Below are 9,321 nucleotides of genomic sequence, written 5' to 3'. Positions count from 1 at the left end.
GAGGAGAAAGAGAAGGAGGAGCACAGGCAGAAGAAGCAGAAGCAGCTCTCAGATCACCTTGCATTTCTATCAGTTTGCTAAGAGGTTTGTCCACATAAATGTATGTCCACCACCAGCCAAATATCACCCACCTGTCTGAGAAAGGTCTTCCTCCATGCATCTCCCAAACATTCCACTGGTGGAAGGAGAAACCCAGACCTTTCCACTGGGTTTCTCCTTCTAGACACACACTCTACCCATCTAAAATGGCTGCAGTGTTCTACGTCTGTTCTTTAACAGGTGTAGCCTCTTCACAGGTGTTCATTAAAGTGGATTCAATCATAATCCTCTTAGTACTTAAACAGGCGGCTTTCAAAAGAAAAAGGGAAAAGCCCAACATTGCCAAGTTCTTTTGTGTTAGAAAAAAATAAAATAAAACACATCAGATAGAAGAATGTCCTCAGTTGTGTTAAAGACCACACACACTCTTCCTATAATAATGTTCTATTGAAAGGCTTTCAGAAACTGAATTTTCTCTTTGAGGTTTTAGAGAGAAATAGATCCAGGAAACATCTAATTTAGCTGTTCCCAATTGCTGGAGACAGCGATCTGTCTCTCACACATTGAAAAAAGATAAAAACATCGCACTCTGTAATTTATGAGGGATAGGAAGGTGCTTCTACTCTTCTTAATGCCATGCCACCATCCTAAGCACTTGATATTAAAGGCATGTTCAATAACTAGCATTTTAGGGGATTGTTTAAGTTCCTGCCCCCTTTAGTGAGCCAAGGAATTCATGAAAAATACCTTTCAGAGGAAAAATCCTATTATCCTGATGGAATGACTAAACGGATGCTGTGGTAGGAAACTCACTGGCCTGCAAATCCTGAGTGCATTTTACTTGAAAGCAAGTCTCGCTAATTTCAAAGAATCTTTACTTCCAGGAAATAGTGCCCTCCATTCTCTCACTTGATTCACATAGTACTTGCTCTGACAGAGGCCTTAGCTAGACCTAAGGTTTACACTGGGATCATCCCGGGGTCATCCCTGCCTGCTCCCAGGATCCCCTGTGCGTCACTTAGATGAACAGGGATGACCCCGGGACGATCCCAGGATAAACCTTAGGTCTAGCTAAGGCCTCAGAGAGAGAGGCCTTATAATAATTATATATAATTATTTATATATAAAAGTAAATAGAACACAGGTGTTATTTGCTTAATTAATCCACCCACCACCACCAAATTCAGGTTGCAAAGGATGGGGATGGGGAGTTGTTCTTGAGGGATACCTAATGATACCTACTCCACATGTAGTCGTACTTATTTTCAATTGTGAACAGAGTGCTGGACTAGATGGACCCTTGGTCTGATCCAGCAGGGCACTTCTTATGTTCTCAATTCCTTTCCTAATTATGCCTAACATGTAATTTGCCAATTCCATGAATTTACCTGAGACCTTCCCAGATGCAAGTTCTGCCTCCGCTCGCTGCTGCCGCCACCGCCACAAACCCAGTCACGCCTCTGCCCAAGTAGGACACCACGCTGGGTCAAGAGCACATCCAGGAGTTCCTCTCCGCCTGCAAGTCTTTGCAGAGCAGACAGACTTCAGCTGAACAAACTAGTAGAGAATGATGTATGGCAAAGAAGTGAATTCACAGTCATGGCCAAGCAAATTGGGAAGGACCTCAGCCACAAGAGATAATCTCTGTTTGATGACAATGCAGAGGAGATGGAGGAGATGGCCTACATCATTAAACAGGGTATCAACTAGTGCTGGACTGAAACCTGCACCCTATTTTTGGGAACTTTCTCTCTCCTTGCAAAAGAAGCATTTTTTCTGCCTCTTTCGCAGGGAGGGGGGAAAATTCAGAGAATTTTCCCTTGGGGAGGGGACAGGATTTCCACACACCTTTTTTTAAGTATAGCTGGTTGCTGAGGGGACTTCTTCCTATATTCATGTCCACTTAGTTCAACTCAGTTCTGGAGGTGTGGACAGAGAATCTGAAACAGCAGAAGAGGCAGCGAGAACAATTCTCCCATTCCCTGGTGTCCGCCGTGCCTCTCTCTGCCAGCTACCTAGGTGGCTCCGCTGTACTTCAAGATGAGCCTCGGCTATTGACATGGACAACTGGACCAGCCAGCAGTTGCAACTCATCAACAAATAGTATTCATACATCCAGAGCCGAGCAGACACCATGCAGAACGTTGAATTGACACTTATGGAACTGGGTTCCATATTCCAGCAGCTGGCACACATGGTCAAGAGAGCAGGAGGAGACCATCCAGAGAATTGACACCAACATGGAAGATGCCCAGCTGAATGTCAAACTTCCAATCTGTCACCTCCAACCAGTGGCTGATGATGAAGATCTTCCTCATTCTCATTATGTTCTCCATCAACTTTGTGGTGTTCCTGACCTGATGGTGGAGAATTTGGCATCTGCCATGTTTTCCATAGTTTCTCACAGGTAGGGCTGACCTTTAGCAGGGGTTGTAGCAAAACTTCTATCTTTTTTCCTATGATTGTATATGTCTCTCTGTGGCCTTAGCTAAACAGTGCTTTATCCTGGGGTGAACCCCAGGATCGTCCCTGTGCGTCCACATGATGCACAGGGAATCTCGGGATCAGGGAGGGATCATCCCTCCCTTGCCCTGGAATCTCGCCCTCCACTTTGGCCCTGGTTTTTCCGCAGTCTGTGGAACGTGTCGCCCATTGCCGCAGTTTGACCTGGCTCCACGCGATTCCTTGCACCAAGCTGGGAGCCACGCATGGGGCACAGTGCTCCTCAGGAGCACTGCACCCATCGGGGATAGGGTGGGGGGAGTGTGAAATCCTTTTTTTAAAAAAAAAAACACTTACCTTTAGCGCACGAGTGTTCATGCACTCCTTCCTCTTTAAAAAAAAATGGCGGACGTGATGCCTCTCCTACTGAGGTCGTCGTGTGTCACATGTAGACAGAGGAGGGATCTCACGATAAACACATCTTGGAATCTTCCCTCCTCTGTTGTGAGCTAAAAGGTAGGTCTAGCTAAGGCCTGTATGTGCCGCTACTGCAATAGGTAGCGGCATCAACTGTGCTGGCAACATGGTCACTATTTTGCATCCTTCACAATACAGGTGTGTTGTGTCTAGTACCAGAGAAGAGGTGAGACTAGGGCTGTGCCAAAATCTATCGTCCAGTTTCTTGAAAGTTTTCTATTTTCCTGTCTCATTCCTAGGGTGTTCTTTCATTTATTTTGTTTTTATTTTGGTGGTTTTTTGGAACTTACCTGCAAGATGATCAGAGGGTTTTGTGTGTGGTTTTTCTTCTTTCTATTACACATCTCTCCATTACTCTCCATTACTGATTTCAAAATGCCCTATGGGATGAATTACTTCATGATGTCTTCCCCAAGGAGGCTACAGGCTGCTGGAAAGATGATTGTAGAAGAAAGGTAAGCACAAGAACCCTGAACCCAACCCATGATAATTTTTTCTATGAAATTGTCTTCTCCTTTGAATTTCTTTTTGAAAGCAAATTAATTTATATTAAAATGAATGAGAATGGCCGAAAAAATGTGGAAGACATTTTTGACATAGCACTATTTATATTGCACCGTGTAGGATAGTTCAATCCAGTGGGGCTAAATGGTATATCAAACCCATGTTAGTGCTAATATATTGGTGGATCTTTGCTTCCATGTTGGGCCAGCAGATGTTCATATGCCAACATACCACTTTCCTAACATAGGGTGTGATTAGGACTCCTGTGCTTCTTCTGCTTGTACATCCTTCAATGTTATATCACAAAGATTTGCTAGGTTTTGAATCATCAAACCTCATGCCTTTTAAAAAAAAATCTCTGTAAAATTATTTACATTTGAATGACTGGCTTGACCTTTTAAAATTAATCTGTACATTAAGTAGTCACAAATCAAACAGAACAGGGACACTTACACCACCAACATGATTAAGCTTCAGCTTCGTAATAAACTAACAACCAGACACTTGTCAACCTTTTAATTAATGAGCTTAGATCTATGATGAATGTGCCAATAATGTATTTTCCAGAACAGTATGTTTCAAATAGTTAAAAAGTGTGAGATCACATCAGGGTTTTATTTCATGTACACATTATTTCTGAGAACTGAAAAGCAACTAAAATTAATTTTACTCATTAGCAGAGAGCTGTTAATCACTTCAGTGTGGGCACTGATATTTCCACACACCTAAAATTTGATTTAAATTTGCTCTTTAAATTAAACTGCAGACGAAAAAAGAAAGAAAGAAAGAAAGAAAGAAAGAATTTCCACCCTGGAGCAATCACAGATCCAACCAAACTCTACTTCATATTAAAGTGGCAGGTTTAGGGAGCAGAGTATGTTACTCTGTTAGGAAACTGGGTTAAAGCAGCCTTTAGCCCAATAGAAAAACAACAGCAACAACAGAATTCATTTATTCTTTTGTTTAACTGTAATAATTGTTATTACAATTCCATCTTATCCCCCAAATGCCTTGGTATGTTAGAGTATTTAATTAGTTTTCCACTGTTCAAAGTATTTGTATTACTGCATATATGTATAAATATTTTATTTTGATGTATTTGTCATGACCTCTGGCCAGTACAGTAAACATTGAATATTATTATTAACCAGAAAAAGGGAGAAACATCTCAGACAACTTTATTGTGAACAGGCCCAACACATTTCAGCCTCTTGCTTTCTGTTAGGCCTTCTTCAGGGGTTGTAACAATGTCTGCAGAAATTATTTACAACAGGTTGTCTTGTGTCTATACCCTGGCAACTAGATCTACAGATTCCTGAAAATGCTACACAGGTAGTCAGGAGACCCTGCTGAATGGGGTGAGCTGTGGTCTCAAGGGGTGGGATCCCCCAAAATTGGGTGGAGGGACAATCTACAAGCAGAGCCCTTCCACTGAGAAGAGGCAGATCTTGGATCCAACCCAAAATCAACAGCAGGGTACAGAATATCTTTCGGGCTGCTGGCTGAATTTCATCTCAGAGAAGCTTTCAGGAGCCACATTCCATTGGTGGTCAAAAGCATCAGGGACAAAAGTCCCCCAATACCTACATATTTCAATTTAACACATTTACTGCCAGTAACTAATCCTCAGGAGAGGCATTTCAATCTTTTAGAATCAGGGGGTGGGGGTGGGGAATTGCACAAAAGGCAGGACACCACAGGGCAAAAGGTTGTATGGCCATTTGGGAACACCAGAGGGCCAGATTGGGACACTGAAATTGGCCCCCGCTGTATAGAGAAGTCCTGTAAATAGGGATGCATGGATTTTGTTAAACCCATTCTGTCTGTTTTGCAGATTGTCCAGCATCTTTCATCCACATCATCCTGATGGAATCAGATTTTTTGTACCAGAATCTCATCCATTCACAAATGTGCATTGAAGCGAATGCACACTTGTGCAAATTTCTCTAAAAAGTAAAAAAAACAAAAACAAAAAACAAAAACTGGTGTGAAATCTAAAGGTCAGATTCACAGAAATCAGATCTCATTTCAACCCATTGCAGATTTAGCCATTGTCTTATCCTGTAAAAATACCATGAGATATACCACGTGTAGTCCAAACAAATTTATTGCATAGTCTGTACTGGTCTGCCATATTCTTGAATGTCTGTGTAGCAATATCCAACAAAAGCTTTACACACCCACACATCATGCCTTCTCTATTAGAGTTTCTCTATAAGAAACACATCATATACCAGCATGTGCAATGCTAGTGTGCATGCATATGTCATGGTGTGCATATTTTCATAGTGTTATTGTGCAACTGGACACTAGAGGGCAGTGTTCCTCCACATTAACACATAACGCTTTTAATGGTTTAAAATTTTGTCTATTTGTTTTTAATGTTCCATGTTTTAATCTTGGTAAACCGCCCAGAGACCTTCCGCTATGGGATGGTTTATAAATGCAAACAACAACAACAACAACAACAACAACAACAACAACAACAAGCCCTTATGTCTGAATCAGTAAACAAACTTGTTTGAGTCTGTTACAGCAAACACACACAGTGAGAGAAAGAGAGAGGTGGTGCTGGTGGTGATAGTGTTGCAGCATCTTCAAGACTAACAGATTTATTAAAGCACAAGCTTTTATGAACTAGAGCCCATGAAGTGTTATCCGCTACTGGCAGATTATTGGAGCCACAGTAGATAGAGCGATCAGTAGTGTTCTGAGGTGGGTTATTCTAACCCTAATAAAATCAAAAAGGTTTCATAAATCGTCCTGAAATTTGCACATTTCAGAAAGAAATGTCTGTTTTGCATCACCTGAAAACTCCAGGATGAGATTCTGGTACAAATAATCTGATTCCATCAGGATGATGGGATGAAAGATGCTGGGCTATCTGCAAAACAGACAGAATGGGAGAAAAGGTAGTTTTTTTTAAAAAAAAAAGAAACTCAGGCCTTAGCTAGACCTAAGGTTTATCCCAGGATCATCCTGGGGTCGTCCCTGCCTGCTCCCGGGATCCCCTGGATGTCATTTACATGAACAGGGATGACCCCGGAACAATCCTTAAATAAACCTTAGGTCTAGCTAAAGCCTAAGACATGCAAAATTGTTTTTGAAAACATGTGTTGGCAACACTTTGTGCTCATTATTTGAGGGGGTGGGAAACTGTAGGCTATATAGGAAAACTTGTTTTTATTTATTACATTTATATCCTGCCTTTTTCTTCCTTAAGGAACGCAAGGCGGCATACATATTTTTCCTCCTCTCCATTTTATCCTCCCAACAGCAACCCTGTGAGGTAGGTTGGGCTAAGAGTCTGTCACCCGGTGGGCTTCCATGGCCAAGGGTGACTAGAACCCAGATCTTCCGACTCCCAGTCCAACACTTTATCCACTACACCACACATGAGCATAGTGTACTCATGTATTTTCTTTGTAATCATTGCATGTTTCACATTTTACTTCTGCATGTAATATTCTTTTGCATTTACTTGTCTTTATAAACCATTCATATCTTATGTCTTTTCGTGTGACATGTTTTCATTGGTTTAACGAGTTAAAGGGGTAGTCACTATCTTCCTGCTTTTGTTTTAAAATATATTCTCAAACATCTTGAACTTTTAGACAGCTTTTTAGAATGGTATTAGGACCAATGCTTTTCAAGTTGATCATAAAGTCAATGTGGTCGTGGTTAGAGTGTTTGACTGGGACCTGGGAGATCCAGGTTCTAGTCCCCACTTGGACATGAGGATCACTGGGTGACTTTGGGCCACCCACTGACTCTGAGCTTAACCCACCTCATATGGTTGCTGTGAGCATAACATGGAGAATGAGGATACCCATGTAAGATGCCTTAGGTTCCTTGCAAGAGGAAAAAGGGCAGGATATAAATGCAATAATAGCAAACGTAATAATAATAGTAATAAAAACAATGGTCTGGAACTAGGACTAAGCAGCGAGGTGGCCATGTTTGCTTATAACACCAAATTATTTAGGGTGGTTTAAAAAATGAGGTGTTGCAAAGAGCTCCAAAAATAGGGGGGGAAGTAGAAAATGGACATCAATATGGAAAATGCAATTCTATGTAAGCAAGTGTAAGGTGATGTACATTGGGGCAAAAAGTCCCTCAGAGACTATCCCAGAGAAAAGCACAAGTGGGCTGTCCCTGAGAAGAGAAGCCAGCCTGACAGTAGAAATGGGACTGCAAATACAGAAGGACACTCCCTTGCATCCTCAGTGTGGTGAAGAAGACGGAGTGCTTTTCCTGGAAAGACAGGGCTTCCTTTCATGTACAGTACAGTAATGGGCACTAGCTAAATAAACATAAATTCCCATACATAGCTAGTGGGAAAATTTGAATGAAAATTGTGGAGAAGGGGGAGTTGATATGCCACCTTCCTGGGGAGATATGGTAATATTGTCAGGGATTGTGGGAGTTGTAGTACAAAACATCTGGAGGATGTTGGTTTGCCTACCACTGCTATACTTTTATTTATTTTTTCTTTCCTTCCTTCCCTCCTTCCTTCCTTTTCTTCCCTTGACCTGTCCTGTCCTCTTCTTTCCCTCCCTCCCTCCATTCTCTTCAATTCAGGGAAGCTCTTGCCTTCATTTTCTGCTTGGGAGGTTCCCTAGAGGCATCTCTTGTTGCAAACGTATTGCGACAGACTAGGTTTACCCTTAGGGCAGATCTACACCAAGCAGGATATTGCACTATGAAAGAAGTATATAAGTGGCAGGGACCACACTACTGCTTTATAGAGGTAATGAAGTGCACTGACAACTGTTGGGGCCCATGACACATGCCATATACCACTTTCATACCACTTTCATAGTGCTATATCCTGCTTGGTGTAGATCTGGCCTTAGTCCACTCCAGAAAGGCAATGACTCAGGTGTTATTTGTGAACTCTGTTTAAAAAGTATCGCACTTGACATAGTGTGAAAGTTCCACCTGTGGTAGCAGTTGTCAAGATTCCAAGCCCTCCCACCAAAATCTGAGGCAACAGAGATTCGCTGTGCAATCCATAAAGCTTTTATTCAGTTAAAAATACCTGTTCATACCTCTAGTGAAGAGAGAGCTTTGGCTATTGGGTGGTATAGTAATGCAATAAATAAATAACTAAATAAATAGTGATTGTGAAGGCTAGGAGCAATCCTTTTAAGCTTAATTAACCAAACAAAGCAAGGCAGTTGCCTAGCAACAAAATGGACCATTTTCCACTGTGCCCGATAGGCTTTTACTGGACTCCTACTTCAGGGAAGGTCCTCTTGACCCAACTTCTGACATGCAGCTAATCTGGCAGACTGCCTCCCACCTCCTCTCAACTCCACCCATTTGACCCTGTGGTGGACTCTGCGATCTGTCAATTCCTGTGCTCCCACCTCCAACAAAGGCCGAGTTCCTAAGGGTGAGGGAGACAATCTCTGAACAGCTTAAGCTGTTACTGCCAGTAACTAAGCCTTAGGAGAGGTGTTCCAACCTTTTAGAATGGGGAGAAAACTTCACAAAAGCCATGAAACCACCAAATGTTTGGTAGTTGGCGGAAATGAGGTGGGGCCAGGAAAAGAGGGTGGAGCCATCTAGGAAACTGTATAGGGCCAGATTGGGATCTCAGGCAGACTGGATTTGTCCCCCAGGCCTGAGGTACTGCACCTCTGGTTTCTATTCCTATATAAGGATAACAGTAGGCTCAGTCCACAAAAACCTACACCACAATAAACCTGTAAGTCACAATGCTGACATAACACCTTTTCCTTTCTGTTTTCTTTTTTGGTATAACCTTTGAAAACCTTGGTGTGCTTCAGTAAATAGGCCACTCATCTGTGTGAACTAAGCAGGGTTACCTGAATATATAATAATGCTATTCTA

The 9,321-nt window shown here is 42.0% G+C and overlaps 1 pseudogene; it reads left to right on the top strand.

The window, feature by feature from the left end:
• Positions 1-245: 245 nt before the first annotated feature.
• LOC134403115 (syntaxin-5-like) lies at positions 246-2,400 on the top strand (annotated as a pseudogene).
• Positions 2,401-9,321: the final 6,921 nt, after the last annotated feature.

The sequence above is a fragment of the Elgaria multicarinata genome, chromosome 8 (genome assembly GCF_023053635.1).
Source record: "Elgaria multicarinata webbii isolate HBS135686 ecotype San Diego chromosome 8, rElgMul1.1.pri, whole genome shotgun sequence".
In the NCBI taxonomy this organism is placed as follows: Eukaryota; Metazoa; Chordata; class Lepidosauria; order Squamata; family Anguidae; genus Elgaria; species Elgaria multicarinata.
Note: the sequence above shows the minus strand (reverse complement) of the source record. Positions and strands in the feature narration are given on the sequence as shown.